At 45.8% G+C, this 23,161-nt stretch overlaps 1 protein-coding gene across 11 annotated transcripts in view; it reads left to right on the top strand.

Moving 5' to 3' along the window:
• SMARCA2 (SWI/SNF related, matrix associated, actin dependent regulator of chromatin, subfamily a, member 2) overlaps positions 1-23,161 on the top strand; it is a 177,887-nt gene that overhangs the window by 15,144 nt on the left and 139,582 nt on the right. For 9 of the 11 annotated variants that reach the window (XM_066604216.1, XM_066604221.1, XM_066604222.1 and 6 more), the window contains exon 1: positions 19,939-20,095. The exons of the other annotated variants lie outside the window; for them this stretch is intronic. The gene's annotated coding sequence lies outside the window, so the exon portion shown is untranslated. Of the gene's footprint in view, positions 1-19,938; positions 20,096-23,161 lie in introns of those variants that run through there. 11 annotated transcript variants of the gene reach the window in all.

Genomic DNA, 23,161 nt, shown 5'->3' on the forward strand with positions numbered 1-23,161 from the left:
AGTATTTATTGCCACATGTAAATGGTGATTAGTTATACCCCATTTACACTGAAAGATGATCGCTCAAAAATCACTCAAACGACAGTTTGAGTGACAGTTTTGAGTGACTGATAATCTTTGCATACTCTATAGTAGCTAATTAGCTACTAAAGAGCTATGCAGGTGGAGCGATAGACCACTGCTATCACTCGGCGAACAATACAGCTCTTCTGCATAAGCAAAACAGCTGTATTGTTCTCTGCGGTTACAGCTTGCGTCCCGCTGTAAACTACCAGCAGGGCACAATCTGAAAGAATCTTATCAGCGCTGCCGACTGTGATAACAGCCTGCACCGCTGATAAGAGTTTATCGCTCAATTCTAGTTTTCTAGAATTGAGCGAGGAACGAATCGTGCACGAAAACTGCACGATGTCCATGCATTTAGACGCAACAGTTATCGCTCAAAAGAAGGCTTTGAGCAAATTTTGAGCAAGAATTGTGTCTAAATGGTTCTATTGTACTATATTACTAGTGTGATCAGATATGTAAATTAAGTCTTCATAGAAAGTACAAGAGTGTTGTGGCGTCGGCATCAATCTTGTGGCTTTAACAATTTGAACCCCTTACTAGCAAAGCCATTTTGCTCATTAATGACCAACTAATTTTTCAATTTGTTTCAATGTAGCTTTCCTAGGGGCAATACGTTTTAATTTCTCCATCGATTTAACCGTATGAGGGCTTGTTTTTGGGGGACAAATTGTATTTTTTAATAGTGTCATTTTGGGGTACATATTATATATAACTTCTATTAATTTTTTTTAGGGGAATTAGGAAAAAACTTCTGCCGTTGTGTTTTGGATTTCATTTTTACGGCGTTCAGCATGCAGATGACATTATTCGCTGGGTCAGCAGGATTCAAGCGGTACTAATATTTCCGTTTTTAACGAAAACCCATTGGAATCAATAGGGATTAGAACAGAAATATTTAATTCCACTTTTATTTCTGTTTCTGTCTCTCTGCTCCTCAAACGAAACATAGAAATGATTTAACTGAGGCTAACGCCAGTGGAAGTGAGCCCTTATAGTGCTTTTTATGTTTTGCTATTTTTGTACACTGAAAACATTTTTTTTTTAAGATTTGCTTTTGTATCGCCACATTTGAAGAGTCATAACATTTTTATTTTTCGATTGACGGACCTCTAGGAGGGCTTGTTTTTTGCGGGAGGAGCTCTAGTCTTCATTGATCCCATTATTAGAATTTATAACATTTCTAATCAATTTTTTATTAACATTTTTTGTAGAGGTCAAGATTAACAAAATCTGCAATTCTGGCATGTTTTTTTTTTACTGCGTTCGCTGTTTGATATAAAGTAGTACATTAAGGCCTCATGTCCACGGGGAAAATCAGATCCGCTGCAGATTCTACATGTAGAATCTGCAGCGGGTCCCTCCTGCCCCGCGGACATGAGCGCTGAAAATAAGAATTTAAAAGCATTTACCTATCCGTAGCGGGCGGCGAAGCTCTGCTCTTCCTCACGGCCGGATCTTCATTTTCGGCCGGCGGATGAATTCCTGACGCCGGCGGCACGTCGCCGGCACGTCGCCGACGTGCCGCGCGCATGCGCCGGGCACATCCGCCGAGCCGAAGCAAGGGAGATGCGGCCGTAAGGAAGAGAAGACCTTCAGCGCCCGCTCCGGGTGAGTAATTCTTTTAAATTCCTATTTTTGGTCTCCCGCGGATCCGGACGGCTTCCATAGGCTTCAATAGAAGCCCGCGGGAGCCGACCCCGCGGGAGACCCGCACGAAAATGGAGCATGGTCCAGATTTTTTCATGCTCCATTTTTTTTAAAATCCCTTTTATTGACGATCCGCGGGTATTTATCTACCCGCGGGTGGTCAATGCATCCCTATGGGGTGCGGATCCGCGCGCGGGAGATCCGCTGCGGATCCTAAATCATATTTTGCCCGTGGACATGAGCCCTAAAAGTAATTCTGTGAGTCAGTACAATTACATCTATGCCAAATTTATATAGCTTTGTTTCGCAACTTTTTCACACTTTCTTTTATATATTATCGTTGCATTTCACGACCCCTAACATTTTTTTTTCCCATCAGTGTTGCGGTGTGAGGGGTCTTTTTGCAGGATGAGCTGTACTTTTTAATGGTACCATTTGATGATCCATATGACTCACTTTCTATTCCATTTCTTTGAAGCAAGATATGCAAAATGAGCTGTTTCTCCAATGTCTTTTAGATTTTTTTCACAGCCTGCACCATGCAAGTTATGTAATGTTCTGACTTTTTTACGTGAGTCCTTATGAACACAGTGATACCAAATGTGAGGTGATTTTTTTGTGCGTGTTTCTTTTTTTAAAATATACTAAGGCCGGTTTCAGAAGAACGTATAACACCTCTATTATATGGATCCGTATTATGTTTCAAAAGACATTACATCCATATGTTAGCAATCCGTATTTGCCTCCGTAGTTTTATTATGTTGTGTTAGGTTCTATTTAGTTTGGCTGACCATGGCTTGTGCACTTTACATGTGGCCTGTTTCTTCAGTGCGGGTTGTAAATCTTTATACCTAGGCTGACATGCTCTGGGTACTCCATATGTTGCTCATTTGCTCATCGCTGATCTTGGATCAGTATTTTTAGGCTAGTTTTCTATCCTTAACACTGGGTTATATGAGTCATCTGTGTCTCCTTATTGGAAATATTCTGTACATGTGTGTACAATATATACATGGCTTTATACATTTAACACCTTTTTAGAGCCTCTCAACTCTTTCACGATTGCTGATTATGCTTTTGGAGTGATGCTAAGAGCTTCCCGCCACAGCCAATTTGGGCTTTTAGTCCCATTTTTCAAATCTACTTTATGTGGTAATAGCTTTGGAATACCTTTACTTATCAAAATCATTCTGAGATTATTTTCAATATGCTTTGAATTTATTTGTAAAAAAATAAATAAAATGTACAAAAAATTTGCAATAGCAAAATTTCTAAATTAGAATTTTTGTGCTTGTAAGACAGTTTTACCAAACCATAATAGTATACTATTAGTGACGGCCAATATGTATTTTTACTAAGGGACCTTAGGCTAGACCAGTGTTTTTATAGTGGCCTAGTCTACTGACAACCATGCTCCTGCTGTAATGGCTGGGACAGGAAAAATCTGTGCTGCCAGCAATTTAACCCCTTACATGCTGTGGTCAATAGTGACTGCGGCATCTAAGTGATGCAATTGCAGAAGGGCGATGGGTTCTCTTGGGTCTGCCATGTATCCCTGCCTATTTAGATCCTGCCTCTGGCAGAATTAATAGCTTTATTCAAAGAAGGCGCATCTGAAGATTTCCATTTTTTGGCAATCACCAGGCAAGTTTCAAGAAAGATATGGGTGATAGTAACTGAATAAAAAGTTGGGAGTTTATCTGTAGACAAAAAGCAAAGAGCCAGTGCCAGGGCCACAAAATGATGTGATATAGTATATGCAAAATCAAAAATAATCCAAAGAGAACGAATAAAGGGGGCAGGACCACCACATGTGGAAGTAGGTACCCTTGAGGCCACATCCTCTCCAACATATTTCAGGGAAAGAATTGTTTATTTTGGCAAGTTTAGCAGGAGTTACATACCAATGCATAAATATTTTTTGCGAGGCCTCCCAATGCCTTGATTCCATGTGAAACTGTTTTAGTCCAAGACAGGACCATTCTCCATTCCTCCAGTTGGAATTGATGTTTAAAGTCTTGTGCCCATAGCTGCATGTGAAGAGATTTGCTTACAGAAGCTAGGAAAAAATGGCATAAAAGATGGAGATGCCCTTGGATGCCCAAGTAGGCAAAGGAAAAAAAAAATAAAAAGGGACTTTGGGGAGAGTAAAATTATGAACATCTAGGGATCAAAGAATGTGTTACAGTCTTAGAAAGGCACAAAACATACTGCTAGGTATTGGAAATGACTTACAAATTGTAGGAAAATCTAATAGAAAATTATTTTCATATAAATGATCAATTTTCCTTTATGCCCAGAGATTCCCAAACTCCAAATTTAAAGTCTGTGGAGATGGAGGATAAATAACGTAAAGGAAGGACTGAGATTGGAGCCAGAGATACTGATGAGGAAACATAATGTTGTCATAGGCCAAGATGAGCAAGTGCGGTAAGGAGTGAGATGATAAAGGGGGAGATTTAATCCCCAAAAGAGAAATCAGAAAGGCTCCTAAGATGCTAAACTCAATTGATACCCACCTTTTATTCAAAGATGTTGTCCACTAATGTTTGATTTGGTCTAAAATTGCTGCATGAAAATAAAGTTTAATGTGAGGGGCTATCTTACCACCTATTCCATAGGGCTTAGCTAAAGTGGAATTTTTTTTTTTAGCATGAGTGCCACCCCAAATGAAATTGTTACATTTAAGAATATTCTGTACTTAAGTGAAGACAGAGTTTGGGATAGAAATTGTTATGGTTATAAAAATGTAGAGAATGTGTTTCAAAATCATCATTTTAAGGCCTTAGTCACACGGGCATTTTTTCACGCGATTTGCGGATCGCATGACGGATGCGCATCCGCAAATCGCGTGACCGGGGCGCGCAAGTCTCCCGCAAATCGCCCGAAAATCTGCTCCTAGCCTCGTTTCATTAGAAACGGGCCGGAGCTGTCCAGCGCATGGCATTCAATGGAGACGGCAATAGAGCCGTCTCCATTTAAAGCAATGCGCTGCGGGCGAGTGTGGGATGAATTGTCGGGAAGGGCTTAAATATATAAGCCCTTCCCTGCAATTCATCCTAAAATGTGTAAAAATAAAAAATATATATATACTCACCTTCTCCCGGCAGCCGGAGCTCCGCACGGCCGTCCTGCAGTGGGTGTGAAGGGGTGTGAGTCAGACCTGCCCCCTGATTGGCTCAGCGCTGAGCCAATCAGAGGCATGTCTCACTCACACCCATTCATGAATTCATGAATGGATGTGAGTCAGACCTGCCCCTGATTGGCTCAGCGCTGAGAGGCAGCAGTCACTCACCCATTCATGAATTCATGAATGGGTGTGTGAGTGAAACCTGCCTCTGATTGGTCAGGGCTGTGACCAATCAGAGGCAGATCATTCAGCAGGCGGGGATTTTAAAGCCCCGCCGGCTGAATAGTGCCGAGAAGCAGTTCAGGAGAACTGACAGCGGCCGCGGCTGGACTCCGGCTGCAGCGGAAAGGTGAGTATACAATTTTTTTTTATTTTAACACATTTTAGGATGAATTGCAGGGAAGGGCTTATATATTTAAGCCCTTCCCGACAATTCACCCCGCGCATGCCGGCAGCCCATTGCTTTCAATGGAGCGGCTGTATTGCCGGCTCCATTGAATTCAATGGGCAAACATTGTTCTTCTCTGTCACAGCTGTTACAGCTGTGGCAGAGAAGAATGATTTGTCTTCTATGTGTTCTCAATGGGGTCGGCGCTGCTGCCGCCAGCCCCATTGAGCGCATATACAGAAGAGAACAGGAATCGCAGATCGCAGATAGGTGCGATCTGCGATTTCTGTTCTATAATTTATCGGACGAGCGCATAAAAAGCGCTCATGTGTCCGATACCATTGCAAAGCAATGGTTTTATAAAATCGCCGGACGCATGCGCATGCGCAAATCGCGGCTAAAAACGCCCGTCTGACTAAGGCCTAACTGCTGCTATCCTTCCTGCCCAAGAAATAAAGCGTTTATGGAAGTTATTTAAGAGTTTGGAATGTAGTTAAGCATGGGCAAATAATTTTTGATGAAGGTGTAGGAGCTACGGCTTGTTAAATGAGTACCTAGATAAGATATGGAATGGTCATTCCATATATACGGGAAGAAATTAATTATATGTAGTCTGGTTTTATCGTCAATCTCAGCACCCAGCAATTGAGATTTGTATTGTTTACACTATAATATGAAATTTTTCCAAAATCAGAAATTACAGATTGGTCCGGTTTCAAAGAGGAGATAAGGTCTGGTAAAGCTAAAATAATGTAATCTGCATATAGTCCTATTTTGTGTTTCTAATTTAATTCCTTTCATGTTATCATTTGTTCTAATTTGTTTAGCTAGAGGTTCCATAAGAAGGGTAAATGTAAGGGGCAAGAGAGGGCAGCCCTGTCCAGTACTATTAGAAATTGTAAATAAAGGGGATCTGCACCCAGATGAAAAAATCCATGCAGATGGTGCCGAATATAACAAGATCTCAGATATAATGGGGAAGGAGAAACCAAATTTCCCTAAGATAGCCTCTAAATAACCCAAATGAATGTGATAAAACGCCTTTTCTGCATCTAGGGCTAAGAACATAGAAGGTATATGACCAAGTTGAGCAGTCTTAATGAGACTCAGGAACTGGCGTGTTCCATCAGGATCCTGTCTCTGTGGGACAAAATCTACTTGATCTGCAGCAACCAACATTGGAAGAATAGAAATAAGTAGGACACTCAGGATCTCAGCGTAACTTTTTACATCAGTATTCAATAGGGAAATAGGATAAAAATTAGCTGGGGTAGTAGTTTCTTTGGCAGGTTTGGGTAAAGTGACAATAAGGGCATCTAACATTTCTGATGAAAAGGAACCCTTATCCATTACTTCATTAAACACTGTCACCAGAAAGGGGGCCAGAAGGAAAGAGTATCTATAACGAGGGGCTGCTGACAAGTCTTTGCCTTTACTCAGAAAGAAAGAAGATAGGAAGATGAAACTTTACATTTATTCCACATACTCTCCACTGATGCCAACACACTTCTTACATTGGTATTCCAAGTTCTGTAAGCCTTTCAAAAAGAAGGATTTTGGTTGTGCCTCGAACCAGTCATCCGTAGCAGCCATGGCACCAGAAATAGTGTGAAATTTGGTACCCTTGAGGTGTTTCTTCAGGTTTGAAAACAGATGATAGTCGGAGGGAGCTAGATCTGGTGAATAAGGTGGGTGGTCAACCAGCTGGAAGCCTAGCTCCACCAGTTTTGCCATGGTCGCTTGTGCAGTGTGAGCGGAGGCGTTGTCTTGCAGGAACAAGATTCCTTGGGACAGCTTGTCGCGCCTTTTGGCCTTCAGAGCTGCCTTCAATTGGTCCAAAAGTTCAATGTAATACCTTGCATTGATGGTGGAACCATTTTGAAGGTAGTCCACTAGCAGCACGCCCTCCTTATCCCAGAACACAGACACCATCACCTTAGTGGCTGATTTTTGCACCCTGAACTTCTTTGGGCAAGGAGAACTACTGCGCCTCCACTCTTTTGACTGCTCCTTGGTTTCAGGGTCATACAGCGTCTTTAAGGGGTTAAGCTAACAGGAATTGTTATAAAATACAGAAAACAACCATTACTCACCTATTAAATTACCTGTTACTCCATTATTATTTTGCAAATCCACATGATGGCTGCAACCAATCTCTGGCCTCAACGCGGATCTTAGCATCTATGACACATGATCACTGAGGCCAGTGATTGGCTGCAACGGTAAAGTGGGTGTACAGCTCATCACTGCCGCAGGAAAACAAAGACCTACAGGGATCACCAGTTCTGGAGTGACAAGGGGTTTAATAGATGAGTAAGGCCTCCTTCCCACGAACGGATTTCCGCCGCGTAATTCGCGGCGAAAATCCGCTGCGTTGCCCGCAGCTATTAGGTTCTATTGAACCTAATAGCACAATGCTCACGATGCGTAATTCCACCGCGGAATTACGCACCGCGATTTCTCTCGTCCTCACCCGCAGTATGCTCTATTTTCTGCGGGTGAGGACGGGCTGTACGCACTGACGGCTTCCATTGCAGTCAATGGAAGCTGTCCGTTCACGCTATCTCCCGCTGTAACCAGCGGGAGATAGCGTGAAAAAACGCTTTCCCGCCCACCGCCGCGCGTCATATGACGCCATATGACGCGGCCGGCCGCGTCACGTGACACGGCCGGCCGTGCACGTGACACGGCCGGTGACGCGGCGGCGGTGGGCGGTGACGGGCGGTGATGCGGCGGCGGTGGGCGGGGAAGCGATTTCACGCTATCTCCCGCAGGTAAGTATAGGGGCTCTGGGGGGCGCCGTGACGGGCTTCGCAGCGGAATATTACGCGGCGGAGCCCGTCACGCTCGTGGGAAGGAGGCCTAATAGTTGTCTTTTATTTTATGACATTTCCTACTGTAAGCTTAAAGTGTAAACTTTTTAGAATAAGTTCTCCTATGTGTACAATGAGGAATACTGTAACACTATATTTGGCCATTAGATGACTTATATCCTGCATTTTCCACCAGTTTTCCAGTCTACATACTATAACCCCTTAGTGGCCAAGCGTTTTTGTTTTTTTTCTATTTTCGTTTTTCCTCCCCCCTTTTAAAAAATCAATTTCACTGTCTGAGGGCTTGTTTTTTGCTGGACGAGTTGTATTTTTTATTGATACTATTTAATGTACCATATAATGTACTGAAAAAAGTGGAAAGAAATGGAAAAAAAAATCTTTCAGTGTTTTTGTTTCTACGGCGCACAAACTGCAACAAAAATGACCTGATAACTGTTTTCTATGTTTCAGTACAATTACTACGATACCAAACTTATCTAGTTTTTTTTTTTGCTGTACTACTTGTATTTTTTTTAAAGATATTTAATTTTTTTAAAATTATTTTCTGTCTCCATCTTCTGCACACTGTAGCTTTTTTATTTTTCCATCAACATAGTTGTGCGAGAGTTCATTTTGCGGGATGTCCTGTAGTTTCCGTTGGTACCATTTTTGAATACATACGACTTTTTGACAGCTGTTTATTAAATTTTTTCTTGGAGATAGGGAGACCAAAAAACGCATTTCTGGCGTTATTTTTTTTTCTGGACGTTTACCATGTGGGGTAAATAATGCATTACTTTGAAAGATCGGACTTTTACGTACGCAGCGATACCAAATACTGATTTTTGTTTTATTATTTATGTTCTTTTATTGTAAATATGGCAAAATGTTTTTTTTTTTACTTTTATTACTTTTTTTTCATAATTAATAAAACTTTATTCTTAGTTTTACATTTTCTTTTATAACTCCTACAGGACCACATCATGCGATGCTTTGATCGCTCCTGCAGTATGATGTAATGCCATAGTATTATGGGACTTTTCAGCAGGACCCCAGTTGCCATGACACCCACACAACTCCCTGCGATCTCATCGCGGGGAGGGGGGGGGGGGCATATGGGACCTCTGAACATCGTTCGGGGGATTTAAATGCCGCTCTCAGAATTGAAAGGGTTAAAACCCCCAATCAGCTGTGCGGCTTGTTGGGGCTGTTGCCCACGGGTGTCAGCTGTAAGAAGCAGCTGACACCCGCGATGTATGGAGGGGGGGGGGGTGTCACAGCGCGATCTCCCTTCATACACATCCTGCAGCCGCAGGACGTAAAAACGCTATAGGGCCATCGCTAAGGGGTTAATCTGCAAGACTGCTTTCCGATGAGCATATATTTAACTTGCACTTGGCTTGTCTTTTGTAGACTGTAATATGGAGCTAATGTAAAACTATTTATCTATTCACATAGCTATATTTTTCATAGCTGTTTTCTTAAAAACACAGCATGACCTATTGTTAGAGATGAGCGAACGTACTCGGTAAGGCCGATTTCGCAATCGAGCACCGCGATTTTCGAGTACTTCACTACTCGGGTGAAAAGATTCGGGGGCTGCCTGGGGGCGGGGCGTGGTGGAGCGGGGGGTAGCAGCGCGGAACAGGGGGGAGCTCTCTCTCTCCCTCTCCCCCCCACTCCCCTCTGCAACCCCCCGCTCACCCACGGCGACCCCCGAATCTTTTCACCCGAGTAGTGAAGTACTCGAAAATCGCGGTGCTCGATTGCAAAATCGGCCTTACCGAGTACGTTCGCTCATCTCTACCTATTTTCTTCCGTTTTTGCCTCCATATTGGTATTCTTTTGCATTGGGCACATATGAATCAGTATTTGTCCAGTAGAAAACAAAACCAATGACAATAAATTTGGAGGGAATTACTGATGACATCCGGTTGCAAAGTTAGGACGGATTTGTATTATGGACATGTTATAATAAAACAGGCCTAAGGCCACTCTCACACGCCATTTGTTAGAACATTCGAATGGTGTTTTTAAACACACTCGACGGCGGTTTTTAATGTACCCCATTATTACAATCAGTGATAAGGTGTGTCAAAAAGCACTAAAAACGCACGAAATTAGAGTAGACAGCATTCGAAAATCGCTGCGTTTCTAACAATTGTCTGAGAAACCCATTAAAATCAATGAAGGCAGTTTACAACATTTAGTGCGGCAAACACTGCGCTGAACGCTGTAAAAAACAGTGTGTTTAGAGTGACCTAATTCTCAGTCTTTCCTGAGCTGGTAGGTGGAGACTAGATGCTATGATGTCGCTCATACACTGCAGACGTAGAGATGAGAAGATACTGCTTCTCTGTGTTTATCTCACACCTACAGAAACTGTAGAAACATGGAGGACATTATACAGCAGTACTGAGCAGTGTAGATGTGAATCCAGCAATGTAGTAATATAAAACACTGCAGTCACATCTTTGTGAGTGTGTCTTTCTGCCTCTATCTCCTTCCATGAGCTCCCTCTGACTCCTTGTCCATAGATTTCTACAGACTGCCTGTAAGAGCATGAAGCCAAGACCCCCCCCCCTCTCTCTCCCTCTCAGGAAATGACCCCGGAATGGCAAAGAAAATCAACACCTATCTTGCGGTGTAAAAGCATACAATATCAGTCATTCAAATGCTAACAACTTGCCTTAGGGATTATTTTGCACAGCTATTTGGTCAATAGTTATCCAGTGTAAAGCCATCCTTAGAAGGAAGTGAGACCCTAAGTAGACAGCACTTTAGAGTGATTTTTCAGCACAAAAACGTCATTTTAGGTAAACAAGGCTTTTTGCACCTTTATTAGTTATCATATGGTTTTTTTGCCTTCCTCTGCATCAAATTTAGGTGGTAATAGGCTGAACTAAATGGACATATGTCTTTTTTCAGCCTTACATACTGTGTGACTATATTGGCTATCACATAAGTACAAAGTTTGTTGAAAAGTTATGGCCCTTGTATACTAAACGGTTATCGTTCATTTTATCGCTGATTGTGCGAAACTGAACGATAATCCTCCATTGTAAACACTGCCGGCCAATGAATTACCAATGATTTGTTTGCTTATTGTTCATTGCTCTGTTAATGCAGGCATAAAAAACATACGACGATCTGCCTGTGTACATCTATGAACAACTGCCTGTTTACTGTAAATGGAGGCATGTGGCTGGAAGCGATCTCTGGTGTGCCCCGCCTCCATTCGCTGAACGATTATTATTGTTCCTGTGTGAAAGCACAGGCGCAATCCCTGCAGGGATGATAATTGGTCAATGTAAAAGGACCCTTAGAGACAATTCAATTTTTTAAACCACGTTAACCACTCAACGGCTAATGCCTTAAGGCCCTTTTACATGGCGCGATCATTGTTCAGAGTTGTTCAAATTTCCCCGCTCTCACGGGTATCTGAGCAATAGTCGCCCCGTATAAATGTATGTAGAAACCCGAACGACGAGCCATTTACGCTTATCTAATGTCGCAGAATGTTGATAAATTTGTTGTAACTTTAAACTCATCAAGAGAGGTGTTTAAAGCCCCCCTGTCTACGAGCAAAGAATCATAGCAATTCTCCGCTCGCAGGCAGCAAATCGCAGCATGTCGCGATTCTCCGCGGTGAGCCTATCTGTCAGATAGGCTCAGTGCGGAGAACCGTCAGCTGGCTCCTGCTCCCCAGTGGTGGCTCCCGCGGCGGAGATCACTACGCCCGTGGACAGGCAGCCTTACTTTACAATCCAGCTACAAGATTGAGATTGCAACACGTCGCACATTTAGAAGCTCAAATCCTGGATCTAAATGAGCAACTGGCAACACTGAGAGCCATTGACATCATGGAAAGGAGTTTGGTGCTCACTGAGCAGGCACTCGCTGGGGTAGAGGCGGGGGCGGATGGTAGTATGGAAGAACAGGGGGAGCAAGCAGTCAGCTGGGTGACAGATAGAAGGAAGGGTAGAGGGAAGAAAAACAGGGAGGCTAGTTCTGAACTGGCACAACCCAACAAGTCTGCAACGTTGGCAGATGAGGGGGATGCCATTACAGAGCCAGCACCCCTGCAGCACGACATGCCCTCTGAACGCCAGGGGGATAACTGCTCCAGCGAGATGGAGATGGGAAGCGCAGGGCAAGCTAGACAGGTCATAGTGGTGGGGGACTCAATTATAAGGGGGCCAGATAGGGCAATCTGCCATAAAGACTGGGATTATCGAACGGTGTGTTGTCTTCCTGGCGCTCGAGTTTGACACATCGCGGATCAGATTGACAGATTACTGGGAGGGCTTGGTGAGGATCCAGCGGTCATGGTGCACGTTGGCACTAATTAACAAATTAGAGGTCAATGGAGGGCCCTCAAAAATGATTTCAGGGACTTAGGGTCCAAGCTTAGCGCGAGGACCTCCAGGGTAGTTTTCTCGGGAATACTACCTGCACTTAAAACCACACTAGAAAGGCAGCAGGATCTTAGGGAGGTAAACAAGTGGCTCCGGAGTTGGTGTAAGAAGGAGGGATTTGGGTTCCTGGAGAACTGGGCTGACTTTGCTGTCGGCTACAGGCTCTACCGTAGGGATGGGCTGCATCTCAATGGGGAGGGTGCAGCTGTGCTGGGGGAGAAGATGGCTAGAAGACTGGAGGAGTGTTTAAACTAGGGACTGGGGGGAGGGCAAAAAGAGAAACAAGGGGGTAGCTAGCGACCTGGGTCTAATTAATGGGAATGGGGGTTGAGCAGGGGGCAGGGTTAGTACAGTTAGAACTGACAGATCAGCCAAAAGTACTATTAGTAGCAAAATGAATTTAAAGAACAAAAACAAGCATATAAATTGTATGGCTACGAATGCAAGAAGTCTGATTGGTAAAGTGGGTGAGCTTGAAGCGAGAATGACTGATGAAAACTACGACATAGATGAAATAACGGAAATATGGCTTGATGATAAGTGCGATTGGGCAGTGAATTTACAAGGCTACCATCTCTTCAGAAGACACCGTGGGGACCAGAAAGGGGGAGGGGTATGTCTGTACGTTAAATCGTACTTAATGCCGAGGCTACGGGAAGATATAGGGGCAGGAGACGAACACGTAGAATCTCTGTGGGTAGAGATACAAGGAGGAAGAAATAACAAAATCCTGATAGGGGTTTTCTATAGGCCACCAAAGGTGATAGAAGAAACTGAAACCTTATTATTAAGGCAGATAGAAGAGGTGTCAAACCGCAACGAAGTAATTATTAATGGGGGACTTTAATTATCCGGATATAATATGGAATAACAAGACCTGCAAATCTCACAAGGGTGGTAAGTTCTTGAGAACAATTAAAGATAACTACCTTACCCAGCATGTGCAGGAGCCAACTAGAGGAAGGACCACTGTGGACGTAGTATTAACTAACAAACCGGACCGAATAATGGGGGTGCAGGTTGAAGGGCACTTGGGGAACAGTGACCACAATATAATTAACTTCCAGCTGTCATTCAATAAGAAGCCTTATCAGGGAGCGACAAATAAATTAAGTAAGTCTTACTTGAGTAACTGGAAAAATATTCGAGCGGTTTCTGAGAGACACCATCGTACAATACCTCAAGGAGAACAACGGAATAACTCCACACCAGCATGGGTTCATGAATGGGCGATCATGTGAGACCAATCTGATCAGCTTCTATGATGAAAGAAGTTCTAGGCTGGACCTGGGAGAGTCTATTGATCTTGTATATCTGGATTTCTCTAAAGCATTTGACACCGCGCCGCATAATAGGCTGATATATAAAATTAGGCAGCTCGGATTGGGTGAAAACGTGTCTCTCTGGGTAAAGAACTGGCTCAGACATAGAAAGCAGAAGGTGGTAATAAATGGTGCGTACTCTGATTGGGCCACCATCGCTAGCGGGGTGCCACAGGGCTCAGTACTAGGCCCCATTCTGTTCAATATATTTATCAACGACCTGATAGAGGGGCTGCACAGTAAAATATCAATATTTGCAGATGACACAAAATTATACAGAATAATTAAAGGGGTTGTCCCGCGCCGAAACAGGTTTGGTTTTTTTTCAATAGCCCCCCCCCCCCCGTTCGGCGCGAGACAAACCCGATGCAGGGGCTTAAAAGAAAAACCGCACAGTACTTACCCGAATCCCCGCGCTCCGGTGACTTCTTACCGTGCGAAGATGGCCGCCGGGATCTTCACCCTCGGTGGACCGCAGAGCTTCTGTGTGGTCCATTGCCGATTCCAGCCTCCTGATTGGCTGGAATCGGCACACGTGACGGGGCGGAGCTACGAGGGCAGCTCTCCAGCACGAGCGGCCCCATTCAACACGGAGAAGACCGGACTGCGCAAGCGCGTCTAATCGGGCGATTAGACGCTGAAAATTAGACGGCACCATGGAGACGGGGATGCTAGCAACGGAACAGGTAAGTGAATAACTTCTGTATGGCTCATAATTAATGCACAATGTACATTACAAAGTGCATTAATATGGCCATACAGAAGTGTATACCCCCACTTGCTTTCGCGGGACAACCCCTTTAATGCAACGGAGGACAATGTGCGGCTACAAACGGACCTAGATAAGCTGGGGGCTTGGGCAGAAAAATGGCAAATGAGGTTCAATGTTGATAAATGTAAGGTTCTGCACATGGGCAGGAGAAACGGATGTCACCAATATACACTGAATGGGGTACTGCTAGGGAAAAGTGATATGGAAAAAGACCTGGGGTCACTAGTGGTCTGTAGACTAAACTGGAGTAACCAATGCCAGTCAGCTGCTGCAAAAGCTAATAAAGTCTTGAGGTGCATTAAAAGAGGTATAGGGGCGAGGGATGAGAACATTATCCTTCCATTATATAAGGTACTTGTCAGGCCTCACATGGAATACTGCGCACAGTTCTGGTCACTGGTGCTCAGGAAGGATGTTACAGTGCTGGAGGGAGTTCAAAGAAGGGAAACTAAACTAATAAACAGAATGGGAGGACTGGAATACCCAGAGATGCCATCAAAATTGGGATGATTTACTCTAGAAAAAAAACGGCTAAGGGGCGACCAAATAACTATGTATAAATACATGAGGGGACAATACAAGGATCTCTCTCATGATCTGTTTATGCCCAGGACTATGACGGTAACAAAAGGGCATCCGCTACGTCTAGAAGAAAGCAGGTTTCATCGCCAACACAGAAAAGTGTTCATTACTGTAAGAGCAGTGAGACTGTGGAACTCTCTGCCTGAGGATGTGGTGATGGCAAAATCCATAGAGGAGTTTAAGAGGGGACTTGATGTCTTTCTGGAGCAGAAGGATATTACAGGATATAGATTTTAGGGGAGCAGCGGGTTATTGAACCGGGCCTTACAGACAGGTAGGAACTATTAACAGGCTGAACTAGATGGACGTTGTCTTCATTCGGTCTAGCATACTATGTTATGTTACTATGTTACAAATGTTACTTTTAAAAAAGTCGCAATTCTTAAATCTGTTTAAGGCCACCTGCAGACGGGCGGAAATTCCATGGAATTTCCGCCCTTGAAAGCTGCCATAGGATTGCGTTAGCAAACGTAATCCTATGCAGACGGCCGCGGTTTGTCCGCGCGAAATCTTGCACAGCAAACAAACCGCAGCATGTTCTATTTCTGTGCGGGGCTCTGAGAGCCCCGCACAGAAACGTCACTCTCCGGCCGCAGGCTCCGTTCTGCACATGCGTCGGCTGCCAGCACATGAAAGAGACGGAGCTTCAGGACGCAGGTGAGTACGCACTGCTCTCTGCAGGGGCTCGGGTCGGGTCCCACGGCGAGAATTCTCGCAGCCGGATCTGACCCGGCTGTCTGCAGACGGCCTAAGGAACCTTTCACGCAGGACGGAATCACTCTGCAGGGTGCAACACAGTTATGGATTTTGTCAAATAGTGTGGATTTAGTTGTGTTTTTAACTGTGGAAAGCGTTCTGCAAAACGTTATGCAGACTTTTTCCCATTCTTTTCTGCAGACCATATTTGCGGAATTACATCTCCTGTATGCTAAAAGAACAGTTCTGCAAGACGTCCGTAATTCTGCAGCAGAAAGTTTTGCCGCTGCACAATTTAATCTTGCAGTTTTGAAGTAAAGACGTGTGGAATTCAAGCCCCGTAGGGATAAGGTGATGCAGAAATGTCCACGTGGACTAATTTTGTACCGTGTGAAAGGTCTCTAAGGCTGCATATCGGCTCGGTTTTCACGCCGAGTTGATATACGTCGTCCTCATCTGCAGCGGGGGGAGGATGGAAGAGCCCAGGAGCAGGAACTGAGCTCCCGCCCCCTCTCCGCCCCTCTGCACTATTTGCAATGGGGAGAGGAGGGATGGGGGTGGGGCTAATTTGCAGAACTTAGCCCCGCCCCTGTCCCACCTCCTTTCATTGCAAATAGTGGAGAGGAGGCAGAGAGGGGGCGGGAGCTCAGTTCCTGCTCCCGTATCTTCCATCCTCCCCCCCCCCCCCCTGCAGATGAGAACGACGTATATCGGCTCGGCGTGAAAACCGAGCCGATATACAGTCGTGTGAATGCAGCCTTACGGTGAACACCCACTTGCATTTTTCTTGCGCGTTTTTGTCACGCGATATCGCTGCGTTTTTTTAACGTGTTTGTCAATGGGACTTTCTAATGTTAAAAATGCATCACAAGTTGGTGCTTTGTGATTTTTGTGTGATGCGTTTTTAACATTAGAAAGTCCCATTGACAATTGCGTGAAAAAAACGCGCAAGAAAAACACAAGTGGGTGTTCATCCTAAAACCGCACTCCACTCAAGCCTCACTCCTTTTCTAGATAGTTGACTGCAGCATCATTCACTGTTCTACGGGTCAGACTGTTTGGTTTTTAACCCAAAAATGCTGTGATTAGCTGGTCTGAAATAATGGGACGATTATCGACCCGAATCGTTAAAATTCCTGACTCCTGTGGGAATTTGATCGAATTAATCGTTCCATGTAAATGCATGCAGCAATAGTTGGCCTCTCAATGGGACTCATTTAAAACTCCCCTTGAAGTCAATGCGTGTGTGAAAAAAAACAAAAACCGCACACATGCGGCATGCGAGAGCATTCCTTTTTCTTTAATGCACTTGTTGACTTAGAAGACACACATTGACTTTAACCCCTTAGTGATGCGGCCATTTTTTCTTTCCATTTTCGTTTTTTCCTCCCCCCTTTTAAAAAATCGTAACCCCTTGATTTATCCATCGACGTCGCTGTATGAGGGCTTGTTTTTTGTGGGACGAGTTGTATTTTTAAATGGTGCTGTTTAATGTACCAAATAATGTACTGAAAAACCTTTTTAAAAATTCCAAGTGGATTAAAATGAAAATAAAACGACATCCCGCCATCTTTCAGTGAGTTTTGTTTCTACGGCGCACAAACTGCAACAAAAATGACATGATAACTTTATTCTATGGGTCGGTACGATTACTACGATACCAAACTTGTAGAGTTTTTTTTCTGTTGTATTGTTTTAAGATATTTAATTTTTTAAAATTATTTTCTGTCTCCATTTTCTGCGCACAATAACTTTATTATTTTTCTGTTGACGTAGTTGTGCGAGGGCTCATGTTTTGCGGGACGTCCTGTAGTTTCTGTTGGTAGAATTTTGGAATACATACGACTTTATGATCGCTTTTTATTGCATTTTTTTCTGGGAGACAGGGTGACTGAAAGTGCGTTTCTGACGTTCCCTATTTTTTTTTCAGATGACGTTCGCTATGTGGGGTAAATAATGCACTACTTTGATAGATCAGACTTTTACGGACGCAGCAATATCAAATATGTATTTTTGTTTTATGATTTAGATTTTTTTATTATAGATATGGCAAAAGGGGGGTGATTCAAACTTTTATGTATTTTTTTTTTTTTAGAATAATTAAAACTTTATTGATCTTATTTTTACTTTCTTTATTAGTCCCCAGAGGAGAGCACAACTTGCGATGCTTTGATGACTACTGCAGTATGATGTAATGCCCCAACAGTATGCTTACTTGTATTGGAATTGGTATGGATTTTCCGCTACAGAAAACGGGGGTCAAATTCCGTGGCAAAACCCATCTCAAAATCCATGCCATTGGTGCGAATTTTTATACGGATCCACAGCAGACTTCAATTAAAAGGGTGAAATCTGTTACAGGTCCGTGGCAAACACCGAACAAAATGGTATGGATTTTTATGTGGATCCACCCCAAAATCTACAGCGCAAAATATGCTGTGGATTTTCGGGCAGATACACATCGAAATCTGCTACTTGTTATCATACCCTTAGGCCTCTTGTCCACGGGCGGGTCGAATTCCGTGTGGGGAATCCCGCAGACAATCCAGCCCTGCCCACGGCCAGTGACCCATGCTTACCTGTACTTCCCTGGCATGGGCGTCCTATTGGCTCGCCGTTGGACATGCGCAGTATGTTTTCTTTCCCTAAATCTCCTGCTTTCCCGCGGGATCCGCGGCACATCTGCAGCGTCAGCTGAGGACAGCCACGGATCAGACAGCTTCCATTGATTTCAATGGAAGCCGTCCGTGCCGGATCCACAGAAAAATAGAGCATGCTGCGATTTGTTTTCCGGACCAAAATTTTCGCGAAACAAATCCGCATGGTGTCATTAATTTGCGGGCGCCCATGCATCTCCATTTGCGGGTGTCCCGCGTGGGTTCCACAAATCAACCCGCCCGTGGGCATTGGCCCTTAGACAACATGTGACTTCCACACTTCGCGCACGATATATCTGGGTATAAGCTGGTTATTTTATAGGAAATCACAGGGTTTATAATAACTTCCCTCTCTGGAAAACCTCTTTAATTCCGGATTTCTTGATTTTGTCTGCAAGAATAAGGCTGGGTTCACACGGGGCGGATTCCCGACGGAAATCCCACAGTTTGGCCGCAGCGAAAAACCGCGGGATTTCCCCGGGGAGAACCGCTGCTTCAAAACCCGCGGCGGTTTTGAAGCAGCCCGGCTGCTCGCTCTTCCGCTGCGGCCGGCGCTCCCATAGAGGAGAGCGCGGCCGGAGCGGGGAAAAAAAATTAACATGCTGCGGTCAGCAAATCCGCGCCGCAGCGGCGGCTTCTGCCGGCTTAGCCGCAGCGGATTTGCCGTCCCGGGTGATGAGATTTCTGAGAAATCTCGTCCACATGGCTGGCTAATCCCGGCATTAGCGGCCGCATGCGGATTTGCCGCGGTGAAATTTCGCACGGAATTTTTGCGGCAAATCTGCCCCGTGTGAACCCAGCCTGAGGCTTATTTGCACGCACAATACTTAGAAAATAGAAAAAAAGTGCTGCATGCTGCGCTTTTCTTCCGTCCAAAAGCCGGGCAGCTGGGTGTAAAGCGAACGGACCCCCTTATAACCACCGTGGCCCATCCGGCGCTGTTCAGTCCCGGTAACCGTTCATCAGCGCGGATCCCCTTTTTGCTCCCCGAACGTTAATGCCTTTCGCAGATGTGAAAACACCCTAAACTACGCCGATGCACGCGCGCAAAAAAAACAAAACATTGTTCCGTCTGCACATTTTCGGCCCACATTGTGTAACTTTAGGAGGCTGCGGCCGTGACGTTTTGAAGGCGACTCGTTCGCCATGTCTGCGCGTGGAGATAAAAGGGCTTTTCCTCTGCAGCTTGTGGTAGGTGAAGAGGATTATGGAGGATTAGGTTGATGTGTTGTGAGTGCTGCCTGTATTTCAGCAGGCAGGAGGTGTAATTATTTCTGTCAGCCTTCCTTCTCCTATCAGCAAATTCCTGAGTGGAAGGAACTCCATTAAAAAAAAAAAAAGAAAACAAACCCGACAAATGGTGGCGCATGAATCCCAGCGTGTGGTGCGGCCGGCCGTGAGGGGAGCCGTACCTGGCGCGCGCTGGGGGGTAGGCCTACGTACACACTGTAGAATCAGGAAGTCAGAGGGAAAACACTCAGACATGTTTGATCACGATGACATGACGGAGGGGAGGAGGAACAGGAACAGGGCCTGAAGCTTTTACCTCAGAACATATACACCCACACAGCGCGCAGCGCACACCCGGCTCTGACCACCAGGTAAGCTGCCGCCTCCTTCCTTCGCCTTTCTAACGGCGGCTGAGCCGAATGTAGTCCCGGTCGATCGATCGGGTGTACAAACTTTCCTGAGAGAAAGCTATGGGGAGTGTGTGGGGGGGGGGATAGGAAATAAACATGGCTGGTTCCCCGCAGCCCTGGTGGAGGCCGGCAGCCCGAGTCCGTCGTCTCCTGCGCAGTCCTCCTGCTAGTGGCGGGCTCCCGCCGTGGAGTTGTAGTGCGGGGCAGGCGGCCGGGCGGGCTCGTCGTCCTGTAACCCCCTCGCCTCACAGACCGTCATGGCTGCTCCTCCTCGCTGCCTTCTCCTACTTTCTAGTTCTTTCTACTAAAGTAAATTGACCCCAGCTGCCGGCTGCACACATGGCGGCTCGGTGGGCCCACAAGTGTGAGGGGAGAAGTAGTTCAGTCACATGGCGGCATGTCAGGCTGTGAGGCGACCTCCACCTCACAAACTTTACAACTCTGGCCCCAAGAGCTTACACTCTTCGCTGCATGCTTAGGAAGTGGTATGATAGGCGTTCAAGATATGATGTCCGTGTTCGCGTTCTGTGTTCCTGCGCCGTTTTAGGAACAGGAACGGCCCCCCCCCCCCCCCCGCGTTGTGCGCAGCGCTTTTGCTTCCGGTATTTCGAGCCGGACCTGCGAGCGGAGATGTGAGACCGTCCGGGGCGCCTTCACACGAGCGTGATGCCACTGCGCTTTGAATGGAGTGTGTTACGTTTTCTCGTTAGTGTAGCCGCGCTCTTTACCGTACTTTTTCTGTTGCTGGGCCTTTTTTCATATCAAACCTGGTGCGGTTGTGTCCCACGCGGAACAGGCGGGCGGCCTAATTCGTCCCCGGTGTTGATTAACACAGCAAAATTGCGCAACTCACTGTGCGATCTTGTTTCACATCCCCCATAGATTCTGATAGGGCCTTCGGTGCGCTAATGTGCCCAAAAATAGAGCACGTTGCGTATTTTTTTTGCTCGACAGAAATGCGAATGCATAAACGCTCCGTGGGAAGCGACCCGTGGAAAACAATGGGATCTTTAGGACGCGGTTTGCGTGAGCGCAAAAGTGCGTGTGAAGGAGCCTCAGGCCTCATAGCCATGAACGAGTCTGGTTCCACATGCGGGAGCCCGCGGCCGGCGATCCCGCTTACCTGTCTTCTTTTTCCTGTACTGCGGATGCGTGCGGAAGTGCCGGCCGGCGCAGTACAGGGTTTGGGGGTTTTTTTGGACTCCTGCTTTCCCGCGGAATCCATTGCCCATCCGCAGTGTCGAGTGCAGACAGGGCGCGGATCGGGCGGCTGCCATTAACTTCAATGGAAGCCGTCCGCATGAAGCGCACTAAAATGGAGCCCGCTGCGATTTGGTTTCCACATGTGGAATCCGGAAAACACATCCGTAGATGTAAATTGAAGTGCGGTCGCCCGTGGTGCCCTATGAGTGTCTTAAACTGCGGAACTTCCGCAAATCAAACCCGCCCGTGGGCATTGGGCCCCGGCTCCTTCACACGACCATATTGTTAGTGTATTCCACGCGTGATATGTGCGCAGTAAAGATCGCAGCATGTTCTATCTTGGCGTACACGGTGACCCGCGGCACGTACACAGTGCCATTATGTGTCTGCTGCGGGGCACACGGGCGCGGCACGCGGCGGATTACGCTCATGTGCAGACGGCATTAAGATGTGGTCCGTAGGAGTGAATGGTGGGTTGTTTCTGAAGTAAACGCTCGGATTTCTCCATTCTGTGCGGAACTTCCTGCCGCTGTCCATTCGTGGCACGGAGAATGCGTTCTGAGATGGATGGGCAGGAAGGTCCGCCGTGTGTGAACGGACGCTTATACACCCCCACCGCAACGCGTCTCCAAGAGGTTCTCGGCTATTTCAGTTACTATTTAAGGTTTTTTTCTGTGAAGACATTATATAAATAGATGTAAAGAAGCTTAAAGAGACTCGCCTACTGCTAGCGCTATAATCTAAGCCTACGGCTACAAGTAGGTGAAGCGCTGAGTCCGGGGATGTAAGGCTTGGTTCACACAGGGCAGATTTGCTGCGGTTTTTCCGTTGCGTCTTTGCCGCAGAAGAACTGCTGCGGCAAAACCGCTTCAAAGGTTAATTTGGGCTTGCGGATTTTCGTGCGGAAAACTCCACACGCGTTTTTTTCCCGCAGCGCTTTTTTACTTTTTGTCGCGTATTTGGTGCGGTTTTGGCTGCGTCCATGGAGGTCTATGGACAAAAAAGCGCTGTGGAAAAGACCAAAGAATGAACATGCTGCATCTTTTAAAACCGCGACGCAGTTGCATTTCCGCACTGCGGCTGTGCGGAAAAAATCCGTCCTGTGAGAACAGCTTTTTGGCAAATCTCATTTGTGCTGCATTGCACTGCAAACGCAGCGGTTTTGCCGCAGTGCGGATATGCAACGGCAATCCGCGGCAAATCTGCCCTGTGTGAACCCAGCCTGTGTTATACTCGCCTTCCTCCACGTCCCCCTGGTGTGCGCACTGAAAGCCGCCACTCAATGCGTTACGCTGCTAAGTGGTCTGCCCAGTATAAAATTAGAACGGATGGACTACTTGGCAGCGCCACTCAGTGCATGGAGTGGCAGCTTTCAGCGCTGCCATGGGGGGAAATGACAAAAAGGTAAGTATAACACCTCCCCGGACTCAGCGGATCACCTACTTGTAGCCCATAAGTTGGATTGATAACCGTGGTCTGTCTGCTGTGTGGATCAGTGCAGTAGTTTTGGAGAAACTTGCATTTTATTAGTAGCAGCACATACATGGAGGACTACTTAAAGTAATCCTGGATATTCATAATCTGCACCCCGCCATCCAGCCAATGATGGACAACTGTCTGCCTATTACTGAGCATAGAGGGAGCTGCTAATCATTCTCTGTGTGGTGGATGTGGCTAGCTGCAGCTCATGAATATACAGGACTACTTCTGCGTCTGGCTGCTACTAATAAAATGTAAGATTCTTCAAAACTACTGCACAGATCCACACAGCAGACAGATCACTAATTGGTGTGACCGGCGCTACATTATGGTGCTCTCAGTGAG

The sequence above is a fragment of the Eleutherodactylus coqui genome, chromosome 5 (assembly GCF_035609145.1).
Source record: "Eleutherodactylus coqui strain aEleCoq1 chromosome 5, aEleCoq1.hap1, whole genome shotgun sequence".
Lineage (NCBI taxonomy): Eukaryota > Metazoa > Chordata > Amphibia > Anura > Eleutherodactylidae > Eleutherodactylus > Eleutherodactylus coqui.